The sequence below is a fragment of the Acartia tonsa genome, chromosome 15, assembly GCF_053477335.1.
Source record: "Acartia tonsa isolate MP-2025a chromosome 15, ASM5347733v1, whole genome shotgun sequence".
Classification (NCBI taxonomy): Eukaryota; Metazoa; Arthropoda; class Copepoda; order Calanoida; family Acartiidae; genus Acartia; species Acartia tonsa.
Window position 1 is genome coordinate 11,286,533 of NC_137274.1, and position 15,220 is coordinate 11,301,752.

Sequence of the window (15,220 nt, forward strand, 5' to 3'; positions counted from 1 at the left end):
AGTAGCGAGTCTATCATTTTTTAAGAATCCACATCAGCTTGAGTCGAAAGTAAACATTACTTTTGTCTGCTAGAAATGTTCCTTCTTAGATTTGACGATAAAAGGGTTTAGAATATGCTTCTATTCTTATATTTCTATTGTTATGAAAACATGATTTTTGTCTGAAGGAGATCAAAACGTGAGCCAACCAGAAAATTTGAATCCAAGCAAATCCAGGAAATGATCATTCATTAAGGGGTAATTTTATTTATCATCATAGGGAATTCATCTATCGTACATTGCCGTATCTCTGGGGGAAAAATAGTTATTTCTCATATCGTATTATAAACGGCTTTCCGCGGATAGAAAACTGGATATAATACGATGCTAGACATAGTTTTTTTGTATGGATGAGAACCGGTTCCTATCCACCGGATTCGAATGAATACAAGAAACTTTATTCCAGTATGGCTTCGAAACCGATTAATATCCACTGGATTAGAACCGGTTCTCAGCCATACTTAAAAATCATATATAGCATCATACTATAGACGATTTTTCACGAATATTAAAATAAAAAATCATTAAATAAACACCAGTTTTGTTAGCATGGGCCCTCGGCCCTTCAGGACCAACAAAACTTGTTTTAATCTTTTATTTTCTTTATTTTAATATCCGTGGAAAGCAGATACAATGCAATTCTAGTACAAATTCTTGTGAGGGGAGAAAGTCGCTCAAAAAAAATTTCTGACGTCAAAAAAATGAGGGATGAGGAAAGAAAACCCCTAAAAAAGTGATGGATATTCCCTCATTTTTATGACGTCACATGCTGATTTTTTGAAGGACTTTCTCCCCTTACAAATTCTTCAGTATCAAAACAGCTATTCGTAGGCACAAAAACTTTTTGTTGAATTATGATTTTGGACGGACGGACTGACCCTAATTATAGAAAAACCTCGCTTTTAAAATCCCAAAAAATGATCATTTAATGGTTAAGACATAATTCTAATGCTGTGCAGAGTGATTTAAAATTTGAGATGAACACACAGGAAAAGAAGTTGTATTTCAATATAGCTTTTACCAATATATAACGAAATTAATTCGGGGAAAAAAATCACGAAACCTGTACGTGGTTTTCAGCTGTCGTTGGAAGGCAACATAAAGTAAAATTGACAACCTCTCCATTTGCCCCCAAAATATTATTTCTCGTATTCATTTTAATCTGGTGGATAGGAACCGGTTCTCATACGAAAAAAACTATGTCTAGCATCGAATAATATCCAGCTTTCTACGGATATAAAAATGTACAGTCATAAGATTAAAACCCGTTTTTTTCGCTTGCGCCTTCGGCACCTCAGGACTAAAAAAACTGGTTTTAATCTTATAATTGTACATTCTATTTCCGCGGAAAGCTATTTATAATACGATGCGAAAAATCCCTTTTAAATTTATTTCAATTATTGGTTATACCTTATACCTGATTCCAGTTTGACTTCCAAACCGATTAATAACCACTGGATTAGAGATCCAGTTCTCAGCCATACTGAAAAATCGTGTATAGCATTGTTAAGCTTAGGCCTTCGAGAGGCGACAATGGGCTGTTTATTACACTAGTCCCTAAAGTTTTATAATAAGGTTTTCATATTCGGTGGCTTAACAAATTTTGGGGACTTCCTTAAATTTTGATTGGTTGTTTCATTATGTTGAGTGTTCAAATGCTTCAATCTGCAGATGGGGTATTTTTTGGTGTCATCATTGGGTATATACATGAATTTATCAGCCATTGTCTTATCCCTTTGGATTCCCACTTTACAACTATTCTTAATTAGCAGGACGAAATTACTAAGACTGACAATGATATTTCACTGGCAGAAAAAAATCAGGTTCAAAATTGTTTATTCTTATATAAAGGTAGCAGGATGTCTAAATGTTTGTTTGTTTGTTTATACCAAAGGATCTTGCTAACCACTGAACCGATATGGTTCTTCTATACAGGGTAGCTTGTCATAGGTCCTAAGAGGCCTACCAAAAAATTGGGTTATTGAAGTCAAGTACCCCCACCTCAAGTGCCCCTAGAGGCCTCTGGAGGGCGTATCCGCTAGTTTTTATATAAAAGTAGCAGGATATCTGAATGTTTGTACCAAAGGATCTCGCTACCCGCTGAACCAATATGGTTCTCCTTTACAGAGTAGCTTCTCATAGGTCCTGGGAGGTCTAAAAAACTAGTTGCAAAATTTTTTTTCCTTATATAAAAGTATCAGCATGCCTGTATGTTTGTTTGTTTGTACCAAAGGATCTCGATACCCGCGGAATCGATATGGTTCTCCTTTATAGGATAGCTTCTCACAGATCCTTGGAATGTTTATAACTATTTTGGGGGAAGGTACCAACAACCTCCCATGAGAAATCGCCCCCAAAATAAATTACCCCTTCCCCCATTTTTTTACTTTTTCTTTTTAAATAGAAATATAAAAAAATGGATGATCGAATTCTAGAGGTGTAGCCGCCAGTAATAAATAACTTACCCAAGGTTTTTGAGCCTACACGTAAGATAATGTGTTTATAAAACTTTGGGTACTTTTTTTTAGTTCCCCCCACCACCCTCACTTGATGAACTAACCATCCCCCCTCCTCCCAGTCAATATTACAGGTGAGCTTTTAATTCACTTTGTCCGTCTGTCCTTCAGTCCGTCTGTCCGTCTGTCCGTCTGTCCGTCTGTCTGTCCGTTTATGTCTGTCCGTCTGTCTGTCCGTCTGTCAGTCTGTCTGTCAGTCTGTTTTTCCGTCTGTCTGTTTGTCCGTCCATCTGTCTGTCCGTCCGTTTGTATGTCCATCTGTCCGTCTGTCAGTCGCTCTGTATGTTTGAATTTCTGTCTGTCTGTCGCTCTGTATATCTGTCCGTCTGTCTGTCTGTCTGTCGCTCTCTCTGTCCGTCTGTCTGTCTGTCTGTCAGTCTGTCTGTCCGTCTGTCTGTCCGCCTGTCTGTCCGTCTGTCTGTCCGTCTGTCTGTCTGTCTGTCCGTCTGTCTGTCCGTCTGTCTGTCTGTCCGTCTGTCTGTCTGTCTGTCTGTCTGTCTGTCTGTATGTCTGTCTGTCTGTCTGTCTGTCTGTCTGTCTGTCTGTCTGTCTGTCTGTCTGTCTGTCTTTCTGTCTGTCTGTCTGTCTGTCTGTCTGTCCGTCTGTCTGTCTGTCTGTCTGTCTGTCTGTCTGTCTGTCTGTCTGTCTGTCTGTCTGTCTGTCTGTCTGTCTGTCTGTCTGTCTGTCTGTCTGTCTGTCTGTCTGTCTGTCTGTCTGTCTGTCTGTCTGTCTGTCCGTCCTTCAGGTGAGCTTATATTTCACTTTGTCCGTCTGTACATCAGTCTTTCAAGTAAAACAAATGAGGGAGGAAATTAATTGAACAACTGTACGTTCCCATCCCAAGGACCTTTCACCGACTCTCAATAGGATCTTTGAAAATCAACCAATAATGTTGTTAATATTAACACAGCCAAGTAGCAAAAAACAATTTGCTAGCAGACAAAAAAAGGTCCGCATGTCGCTCTGTCCGTCAGTCTGTCTGTCTATCTGTCCGTCTGTCTGTCTGTCTGTCTGTCTGTCCGTCTGTCCGTCTGTCCGTCTGTCCGTCTGTCCGTCTGTCCGTCTGTCCGTCTGTCCGTCTGTCCGTCTGTCCGTCTGTCCGTCTGTCCGTCTGTCCGTCTGTCCGTCTGTCCGTCTGTCTGTCTGTCTGTCTGTCTGTCTGGTTCCGTTTACAGTATACTTCCACCCTCCAAATAATAATATCCCTGGAAAAAATTACGGTATTATCCTCTTAGAAATTTTTTTTTCAATTTTGAAAATTTATCGACAGCGAACTATGAACTCTGGCCGCAGTGCGCGGCTCCCTAGCCTGCCTAGCCGCAGCGCTCGGCCCCCTTGCCTGCCTAGCCGCAGCGCTCGGCCCCATTGCCTACCGAGAATAACGCCAAAATTACCCCATTTAATTTCGTTGTTGGTGTACCTGTTAAAGAGGTGGGTTTGAATGATTGAATTGTTTAGCCCGCTACAAGATTCACTATATAAGAATGCAAGATCCAAGTAATAATAAATCCTGTATAATATTATTTTTAGATCCTCAAGATTGGTTGGCAAGTTTGACCACTGTAATGTTATGATGTCAAGTATCCAGGTAAAACCTACCAAAGTAGATTAAAATTAGTGGTTGAAACGTTTGAACACTCAACTTAATGAATGAACCAATCAAAATACACTAAAGTCTCCAAAGTTGTTAAGGCAACGAATAAGAAAATTATTATTTTAAAACTTTGGGGACTAGTGTAATAATTAGCCCATTGTCCCCTCTTTCTCTGCAATTACCTCATATGGGCGAGGCTACTGTCCATGACGTCAGGTCCAACAACCCAGGATAACTAAAGAGACCCAAATGACTCCTTTCCTGTCTAAACACTTATTAGGTTAAGTAACACCCATCAGACACTTTGATTGCACTACCTTTGTCTGATAAGTCCTAAAAAACTGGTTTTAATCTTGTAATTGTACAATTTAATCCGCGGAAAGCTGTTTATAATACGATGCAATAAATAGCTATTCTGACCCCCCAAAAAATAAAGTTAATTTAAGTTTTTTATATAAACAAGGACCTAAACGCAAAAGTCATATTTGTTTAGAAATCTTTGTTTAAAAAGTTTATTGTATTGAAAGAATATCATTGTTCTTAAGGGATAAGACAATGACCGATAATTTAGTGGACATGATAAACAAAGATACCCCTTCTGTAGATTAAAACTATTAACTGAAAGATCTGTAAAACTCAACTTACTAAAACTGCCAATCAAAATTTAATATAAAGTACCCAAAGAATTAAAGCCTACTAATAAGAAAATATAAATATAAAACTTTGGGTACTAGTGTAAGTAACAGTTTAATGTGACAAAGCCCAAATTGTGTTAAAAATGATCCACGTGACGTAATAAAATGAGGGAGATGAGAGGAGAAGTGGGAAAAAAACCCTAAAAAAAAGAGATGGATAATCCCTCATTTTTATTACATCACATGAATTATTTTTGACACAATTTAAACGACGCAATTTGGGCTTTGTCATCTAATGTATCTAACAACGTATCTATCAATATATATCTAATTGTACAGGAGGAAACAAGCATGGAAGATATTGATGATGAGATGAATTTTGATTCAGAGCAAGAACTTATTGTCAATGAAACTATTGGTCCAGTAAGGTAACTGTTATTCTCATATTTATTCGAAACTGATTAATATCTGGTGGATTAGAACCGGTTCTCATCCATATTGAAAAAACTATGTTTAGCATGTTATTATAATTACCTCATGCCTTCAGAATCTTGTGGCTGAAAAAACTGGTTTTAATCTTATAATTGTAACTTAGGGTTCAATTGGGCAGGATAATCATCTAACATTGAAATAAATTTTTAACAGACGAAGAGTTTTGGTTGCTTTTCCTTAAATCGCCTTTCAACTACCCCTTAATTTTTTTTCATATGGACCCTGACCCTGCAGGGTCTTTAAGTGTTGTGCCCTAGTTCTTGAGCGGCTTGTGTTAATAGTAGAAAAATGTTACGCCTAACGTTAGAACTGCTAAGAGAAGTCTATCGTTAGGAAATATAAAACTGATTTCTGTACTACGCATAGTTTAGGATCTACGTGTTAAAATGTCCCAAATGACTTAAAACTTGACTTGCAAGTTAAAATTCAAATTTCAAATAGTAGAAAAATGTTACGCATACTGTTAGAACCGCTAAGAAGTCTATTTTTTGAAAATATAAGAACGGTTCCTGTGCTACAAATAATCTAGGAGCTAGTTGGTAAAATGTCTCAAACTTTACGAGCAAGTCAAGTTTTAAGTAAATTGGGACATTTTAACACCTAGCTCCTAAAATATGCGAAGCACAGGATTTGTTCTTATATTTCTTAAAAATAGACTTCATAGCGGTTCTAACCACTAACATTTTTCTACTATTAACACAAGCAGCGCAATTTGAGTTTTAAAAATATTTTTTTTTGCATGCCCTTTAGTAACCCTACTATAGATGACCTGTATATAACTTGTATAACTTTAAGGACTGTTATGAATCCACTGTATCGAAATTCCAACAAAAAACTACAAAGGAACATAATCAAAAACAAAATTCAATCAAGACTAAATATATTCTTGGCTGCTAATATATATAGCCAGCATATATATTTTTAGGGTCGGTCTGTCCGTACGTCCATAACGGATAGCCTTTTTTCATTAATTTAGGCATGATAGAATTATCCTATTGATTTCAAACTTTGCATGGTGATTCCTGTAGTAGTTAGGTACGATTTAGAAAGCAGAATGTCCGTACATCCATTTTAATCATGTTAATTTTTTTGTTTTTTTTTAACAACAAATTTTTGTGTGATTTAATAATCCGATTGATCTGATTTTTGGTATAATAATTCCTGGTACAATATTTTAAGTGAAGCATCTCTATAATCAAGTCCTAAAAATGTCAGTATGTCCTTAAACAGTATTCTGTATCAAGCAGTTTTTCAACACATTTACTTACAATTTGGCTTTGACTCTTATACATTTACATTCTGATTATTCAGTTCTGACACTATACAAGTGTTAATGTCCGTTTGTCCTACCGTTTTAGTGCCTCGCTTTTAAGGATGTTGTCATCCTTGTTGAATAAATAACTAAACAACAGTATTACAGACAGACAGAAATAAACAAGGATGACAACATCCATAAAAGCGAAGCTCTAAAACTGTAGGACAAACGGAGAATAATACTTGTATAGTGTCAGAACTGAATAATCAGAATATAAATGTATAAGATTCGAAGCAAAATTATAAGGAATTCTAAATTGTACCTAACTACCATGCAAAGTTTGAAATCGATAGGACAATTTTAACATTCCTAAATTAAGGAAAAAAGTTATCCGTTCCGGACGGACAGACGGAAGGACGTTCGTACGGACGGACCAACCCTAATTATAGAAAAGCTTCGCTTTAAAAAATCTAAATTGATTATGTTTGCAGTGTAAGTAACAAAGAGAGGAAAATCTCATTTACTTCTGCGAAAGATAGTAAGTTATTCTATTTTGTATTTGGGAAAGCTTTACATATGTCATTTAAAGGGGTAGTTTCACGAAATGCATTTGAACTTAATTTAGTGAACCGCATATTTTTTGCTAATTAATGGTTTTAACTATATTTATATGGCATATATTTGAAAGAATTTCAATTTTCTACAACGTAGTTTTTAAAATATCAAGACTTGCTAATCATCTTTTTAAATTGCATATATCACAAAAAGACGTAATAGAAAATTGAAATTGCCATATAAATATAGTTTAACCAATTAACCAGGAAAAAATAAGTGGTTCACTAAATTAAGTTCAAATGCCTTTCGTGAAACTACCCATTTAAGCATTGGAATGGTTTTATGCTATTAGCTAAATCCCAACCTCTAGATAATAATGGAACAGCTGCTGGTATGTATGGGGTGAAAGTCACTCAAAAATCAGCCAAGTGACGTCATAAAAATGAGGGATTATCCATCACTTGTCTAGGAGTTTTCTTCTTTCCCACTTCTCCTCTCATCTCCCTCATTTTTATGACGTCAAGTGTCTGATTTTTGAGTGACTTTCTCCCCCTACGCTTGTATCATTTAAAATTTAGTATCATTCATATGTTTGTATGTCACGGTCTTGCTTATAAAACTGTACAGTCTGTAAGTTTTTTATATGTTCAATCATGTATACAGTCATTAATATGTGAAAATTTTACAAAAACAGATTTTTCTTGACATAAGATACTATATTATCTTATTTACAAGCCTAAGTAATCAGTTTATAAATATCTTTCTATTTGATGGAAAATTATTGAAAATCCTAAAAATATGAAAATTTGGGTTTACGTTTTTAGTAGCGAAGCTACTCTATAATTCGAAATGTCCGTCCGTCTATCCGTCCGTCTGAGGCAAAGTGGGGGAAACGTGATTTTCTCGGCTCCTATAAAAGATAGACAGCTGAAATTTTTAGTGAAGATTCTTAAAACATATGCCCGTCTAATCTATACATTGTTTTGTCCATCTGTCTGTTATTTGGGGTGCTAGATCGATTCCTACATTTTCATGTTTTTCTGATTTTCTCAACTCCTTTTTAAGATAATGGGCTGAAATTTTCAGGGATTGCTTAATTTTACATTTTACATATTTTCCTTAAGTTTTATTACGATTTTTATATTAACCCATTAGTGCCGAGCGCCACTTTTATGGGCCGATCGAGCTGTAAGTTTCAGGGAAGCTTTATAATGGTCAAAACGGAATTCGTATTTTTTTGTTTTGCTCTAGTGGCGTGCACAGGAAAGTTGCAAAAAAAACCGGTTCGGCTTGGCCATAAATACCAACCAGGCATTAACACCCGTTTTTGGTGCTTTCCCCCAGTTTTAAAACCCGGTTGACCTGTATAAACCCGGTTATTTTGACCAAAAATCGAAAAATGTAATTTTTGAACGCCAAAAGTGAGATGAACACTTTTTAGAACTTTGATACGATCCGTAATTGAAAACTACACAACCTCATGTAATCTAAAGAGCTACAAGTATAATACGAAGCGAATTATTTCAAATTTAGTGTTTCGGCTATAGGTGCCGCCGTTTTCGGGTAAAAAAACCCGTTGCTCGAAGTTTTAAAAGACACACACTACAAAAAAAGAACATATAAAATTTGGGTGTTACATATCAGAAAACGATCATAAAACTATTGGGTGACACCTATAGAGATTACTAGGGTTATTATGGTGGCTCAAACCCTTACTAATGACGTTAATTGTTATTTTTATTGGTTGAAAAGTTAAAACCGGGTAATAAAAACCGAAACCGAGCCGGGTTTTAAAATTTTCGGGTATGTATGGCCAAGCCGAACCGGGTCATAATAGGGCGTAAAAAAACGATAAAAAAATCATATAAAAAATAATAATTTGAATAAAACGAATTCACATATAGATGTACTTGTCAATAAACATTAGATTTCACGAAAAAAATCAGCGACTTTACTATAAAAACAAAAAAGTTAGATGGGGTATTTTGAATTGTCATGATTTTCAAACTTTGTTGATCTATACCAGCAAACGGAAGTAAGCTAAACTGCCTGCTCCAGGGGGAAATGAAAGCCAGGGTAGTAGAGGGGGGATTCATACTGAGAATGATGCAATTATGAAGCCGGAAACCGGTTTTTTTCCATTTTCTGGCACCGGGTTTTAAAACCCGGTTCGGCACTAATGGGTTAATAGGGGTGCTAGATCGATTCCTAGATTTTAAAGTTTTTTATTGTTTTCTATTCCTAATCAGGATTTGCGGCTGAAATTATCAGGGATTAAACATGCTCATATTCTACATATTTCCATCAAGTTTCATTAAGATTTCTTTATAAATTGTGGTGCTAGATCGATTCCTAGATTTTTAATTTTTCGTGATTTAAAGGTTGCGTGATTTTGAAGTTTTCGTCATTTCCCTATTTCATCAAATTTATAGGATGACACTGGTATATTGTAAAAATATTCATATTATACATTCATAATTTCTGAGCCTCGCTACTTATGGATGCTGTCATCCTTGTTATTTGTAATATATGGTTACCATAAATTAATTTTAAAAATCTATTTTTTATACTTTTCATTCATTTTTAAGGTTTGATTCCCTTCAATTATTTAATTAATTTTTTAGCTTAATTGCATTTGCTAAAGCAATTATAATTAAACAAAATAAAAAAATCAAATAACAAGAAGAATGTTTTTTTTATTTTGATGTGTAAGGGGTACAAATTATTCAGCTACTATAAAAATACAGGCGTTTTTGAAGACAAAGAAAGTTGCTCAATGTGACGTCATAAAAATGAGGGATTATTCATCTCTTTTTTTTAGGGGTTTTCTTTCCCACTCCTCCTCTCCTCACCCCTCATTTTTATGACTTCAGAACATTTTTTGAGCAATTTAAAAAAAAAATGTGTTTCAGAAAAACAATTATTTATCCTATGGTAGCTATTAAAAATAAATCTTGTTTTATCAAAAGTTATTTTCATCCTGTTTAGGGTTCGAAGAGTCAAAGGAGAATAAGTCATTTGAAAATATGGATAATGATTGGGAATTGAACCGGGAGCAAGTGAGATGGTCATTCGAAGAGGAATATTCTAAAGACAAACAATTTGATCAGTCATCAAAACATCTTGCCACAAAAAAGCAAAATTGTCATAATGACAGGAAATCAAATAATCAACAAAATCAACCCTCATCACAATGGTCATCAAATGGTCATCAAAATAAGTTATCATCAAATGATCCATCGATGAATGATCATCAGAATGACTGGTCATCGCCTAATCATGAGAATCATTGGTCACCTAATAATCATCAAAATGACGGGTCATCAAATGAAAACCAGTATGGCCAATCAACAAATAATCATGAAAATGATTGGTCATCAGATAATCATCAAAAGTCATCTGGTCATGGGAATGGAATTAATGGCAGAAAGCTTAAGTAAGTTAACTAAATGATCTTTAGGGGGTTTTAGGCTACTTTTCAATCCTCCCCATTCCTCCTCTAAAAACAAACTTTATGGAATTTGTAGGAATTTGCCTAGCTAAATAAATTTCAATAGTGTTTTTTTTTAATAAAGATGCTGTTTTTCTTACTCACTAATCCTGTGAGGCCAATAACTGTGGAGCTCTAACCATACGGGGCTACCTAACCTAACCTTACATATAGTAATAAACAAACAAACAAAAACTCACCCCTTCTAAATTTCAATTTATTTTGTTTTTTTTATGTTTTTTAGGTATTTGGAAGAAGATAAACATACAAAAACAAAATCCACAGAAAAATCTCAAAGGTTTAATATGTGGAATCTTAACCAGGGATCTAAAGGGATAAGACAATTGCTAATAAATTAGTGCACATCCGCAATGATGATACACAAAATTAGCCCATATATAGCTTAAAATTAGTGGTGGGAACGTTTGAACACTCAACTTAATAAACCAAACAATCAAAATTTACTAAAGTCCCCAAAGTTGTATAGCCAACGAATAAGAAAGCATTATTTAAAAACTGCCCATAGTTTCCCCCCCCTCTCTCTCTCTCTCTCCTACTCTCTCTTTCTCTCTCTCTTTCTCTCTCTCTCTCTCTCTCTCTCTCTCTCTCTCTCTCTCTCTCTCTCTCTCTCTCTCTCTCTCTCTCTCTCTCTCTCTCTCTCTCTCTCTCTCTCTCTCTCTCTCTCTCTCTCTCTCTATCTCTATCTCTATCTCTCTTTGAATTTTAACGTTTTTTTTGTTGCAAAGCTACTCTATAATTCACTTAGTCTGTACATCAGTCTGTCAGTCCATCCGTAACGCAATGGGTTATAATTAAATAGCCTTTAGACAAAAAAGCTTAGGACAAATTAGCCTCTAAGACAAAATAGCCTCAGGTCATTTACTTAAGAAAAATAGCCTCAATTCTTAATAAAGATAGAGATAGAGAGATACAATTTTGTACATGTATTTCTAGGCCCCTAAAGTAACTTTTTAGGTCAGCAGAAGAATTAAATTAGAAAATGTGTATGTGTGCACACAAAATTAACCCTTCTGTAGATTACAATTAATGGTTGACTTAATAAAACAACCAATAAAAATTAAAGAATTGTTCCCAAAGTTGTTTAGCCAACGAGTAAGAAAACTGTATTATAAAACTTTGGGGACTAGTGCAATAATTAGCCCAAGTTCACTCAAAGGGTTTTTAGCTATAAAGATTCAGAGAGAGAGGGGATACTGGGCTGTTTATTACACCAGTCTCCAAAGTTTTATAATAATGCTTTCTTATTCGTTGGGTTAACAACTGTGACGTTAATTTTGATTGGTTAGTTTGCATAGTTGAGTGTTTAAACGTTACAACCACTAATTCTAATCTACAAGAGGGGAAATTTGTGTATCATAATTGGGGATGTACATCAATTTATCGGCCATTGTCTTATCCCTTTTAGATTCCTGACAAAGATTCCACTAATTATAATGATAGAATTTATGAAGACGATTACCCCCTCTCAGTCATGGATACCTATAACAAAGGTTTAATCATTAGATGAATTAATTTTAAAAAGAGAAGCTTTTCTATAATTAGGCTCGGTCCATTCGCCTGTAACAGTTAGCTTATAAAGTAAATTTAGGCATTTTGTGATTGTCCTATTGATTTCAAACTTTGCACGATGATTCCTGTAGTAGTTGGGTACGATTTAGAAAGCGTAACATATGTATAATTGTTATCAGAATGTCGGTACATCCATATTAAACATTTTGATTTTTAACTCTTTTAACCTTAAATTTTATGTGACATAATCATCCAATTAATCTGATTTTTGGAGTACTGATTCCTATTACAATAAGGTACAATATCATAGGCAAAGCATCTCTATAATCATTTCCCGAAAATATTAGTATTCAGTGTTTAAGAAGTTTTACAACAAATTGGTAGAATTGGTAGAAAACTGGATATAATACAATGCTAGACATAATTTTTCATTATGGCTGACAACCAGATGTAGTCGGTTTGGAAGCAATACGGGAAAATAAATTAACTGCACATCTAAAGATTTATTGTCTACTCAGAGAAAGCTGTCAAGAGTTATAAAGCTGCTAGCCGTGAGGAGAGATGCAGAAAAATAACAAGAGATCACGATTCTAGGAATAATATATTTCGCTTAAAACTATTGAAGAGAGGGGGATATTGCCCACCTGCTGTTTCCCGAATTTTGCGTCTTACATTTCAACTATTTACTAAAACAAACCTAGCAACATTTAGAGAAACCCAAATGATCAAAATACTCCTGGCATAACATTACAAGAGCTCACGATTGTAGGAATAATATATTTCGCTTTAACAGGGGGATCTTACCCACCTGCTGTTTCCCGAATTTTGCGTCTTACATTACAGCTATTTACTATTATAATAATTGAACAGTAATTATCCAGAACTTGATCACTGTAATATAATTTCAACTAAAACAGACTTGGCAACATTTAGAGAAACCCAAATGATCAAAATACTCCTGGCATAAAATTACAAGAGATAACAATTCTAGGAATAATATATTTCACTTAAAACTCGGGGAACCACAGAGATAAGACAATGACAGATAAACTGATGCATATGCCCAAATGATAATACACAAAATTACCCCATCATGAACCTTGAAATTAGTACTTATAATGCTTGGACATTCCTTGGACAAGACTTTTGTGAATTTTAGTTGAGAGTTCAAACATTTCAACCATTAACTTTATTCTACAAATGTGGTAATTTGTGTATCATTATTGGGGATGTTTAGACTGTCTAAACTGACCAACTGACCAAGCTATATTTGCTTGATTCACTTCACTAAAAGATAAAGATACAATGATTATTGGGGATGTACATCAATTTAGTTGAGTGTTCAAATGTTTCAACAACTAATTTTAGACTACAGAAGAAGTCCCAAAGTTGTTAAGCCAATAAGAAATCATTATTATAAAACTTTGGGGACTAGTGTAATAAACAGCCCATTGTCCCCTCTCTCTCTGAAATATATGTTTTTTTTATTGATCAGAATAAGAAGACTCTCACATTATACTATTGGATGTAAGTATATATTTCCAGAATGGCTTTTAAACCGATTTATATCCGCTGGATTAGAACCGGTTATAAGCATGCTATCCGCATAATATCCGCGGAAAGTTGTCTATAATACGATACGATAATAAAAACACATACAAGGAGAAATATATTTCCAGTATGTCATCGAAACCGATTTATATCCGCTGTATTACAACCGGTTTTCGGTCATACTGAAAAATATGTATAGCATCGTATTACAGACAATTTATTATATTAAACTAAAAATTTAAACCAGTTTTGTTAGACAGGGCCTTCGATCCCACGGTGCTTACAAAAGTAATTTTATTCTTATTTTTTTTCTAAATTCAAAATTTTGAAATCCGCGGAAAGCTGTCTATAATACGATGCTATATATATATATTATACATTCTTTTTAGAAGTGCGTCAACTCTATAATCAAGGCATATCCATACGTCCATCTGTCAATATGACACTAAGATTTCAAGGTTTCGTGATTTTTTCCTATTTATTTCATTTTTATTTACTGACTATTTAAATAACACTAGTGGCTACACCCCTAGAGGCCTCTTTTTTTTAGGGGGGGGGGGGGCGTTTCTTTTCTTGGGGCTATTTTTCTTGGGAGGGTAGTGATACTCTCCCCCCAAAATAGTTATTAACCTTCCCAGGACTAATGAGAAGCTACACTGTAAAGGAGAATCATATCGGTTTAGCGATTAAGCGAGATTTTAAGGGATAATACAGTTGACGATAAATTGATTGTACATCCCCAATGATGCTAAACAAAATTACCCCTAAGCTACGTTTGAACATAATTATCTGTGTTAATCAATGTTTAGCCCCCTGCGGGGAGCTCTAACCCCGCTTGGCTATGTTATACTTAACCCAACCTAATCTAAACTAAACATCAAGCATGTGAATTTAAACTTAAAGACTAATATTTTAAGAATCGATATTGTATAATTTTTTATAAAAATAGTTTTGTTTGAACTTTCTTATTAATACTACAAAAATGAATATATTGACAGGGGAGAATTATTAGTCTATTTATGTTGCTAATATGGACCGTGTTTATTGGCCAGTTTGTTCATCCAGTAAGAGGTGAGGGGATGGAAGGTTTCATTATTTTAGCCAGCTTTGAGTATAAATTTATTAGAAAATCTGGGTAAATATCAGAGATCTAAAGGGATAAGACAGAGGCCAATAAATTGATGTACATCCCCAATGATGATACACTAAATTTCCCCTTCTATAGATTAAACTTAACATTTGCAACGTTTGAACACTAAAATTAATAAATCAACCAATCAAAATTCACTATAATCCCCAAAGTTGTCAAGCCAACGAGTAAGAAAACGTTATTATAAAACTTTGGGGGGCAGTAAAATAAACAGCCCATTGTCCCCTTTCTCTATCACTCTCTTTCTCTTTCTCTCTCTCTCTCTCTCTGTCTCTCTCTCTCTCTCTCTCTGTCTCTCTCTCTCTCTGTCTCTCTCTCTCTCTGCCTCTCTCTCTCTCTCTCTCTCTCTCTCTCTCTCTCTCTCTCTCTCTCAGTCTCTCTCTCGTTTTTATTTTATAATAAATTGGCGTACG

General features: G+C 34.9%; 1 protein-coding gene across 5 annotated transcripts in view; it reads left to right on the forward strand.

Moving 5' to 3' along the window:
- The first annotated feature begins 13,376 nt into the window (after window positions 1-13,376).
- The window catches only part of LOC145307655 (long-chain fatty acid transport protein 4-like), a 138,966-nt gene continuing 137,122 nt past the window's right edge, over window positions 13,377-15,220 (forward strand). For all 5 annotated transcript variants that reach the window (XR_013875546.1, XM_080150139.1, XM_080150141.1 and 2 more), the window contains exon 1: window positions 13,377-13,398. The gene's annotated coding sequence lies outside the window, so the exon portion shown is untranslated. The remainder of the gene's footprint in view (window positions 13,399-15,220) is intronic.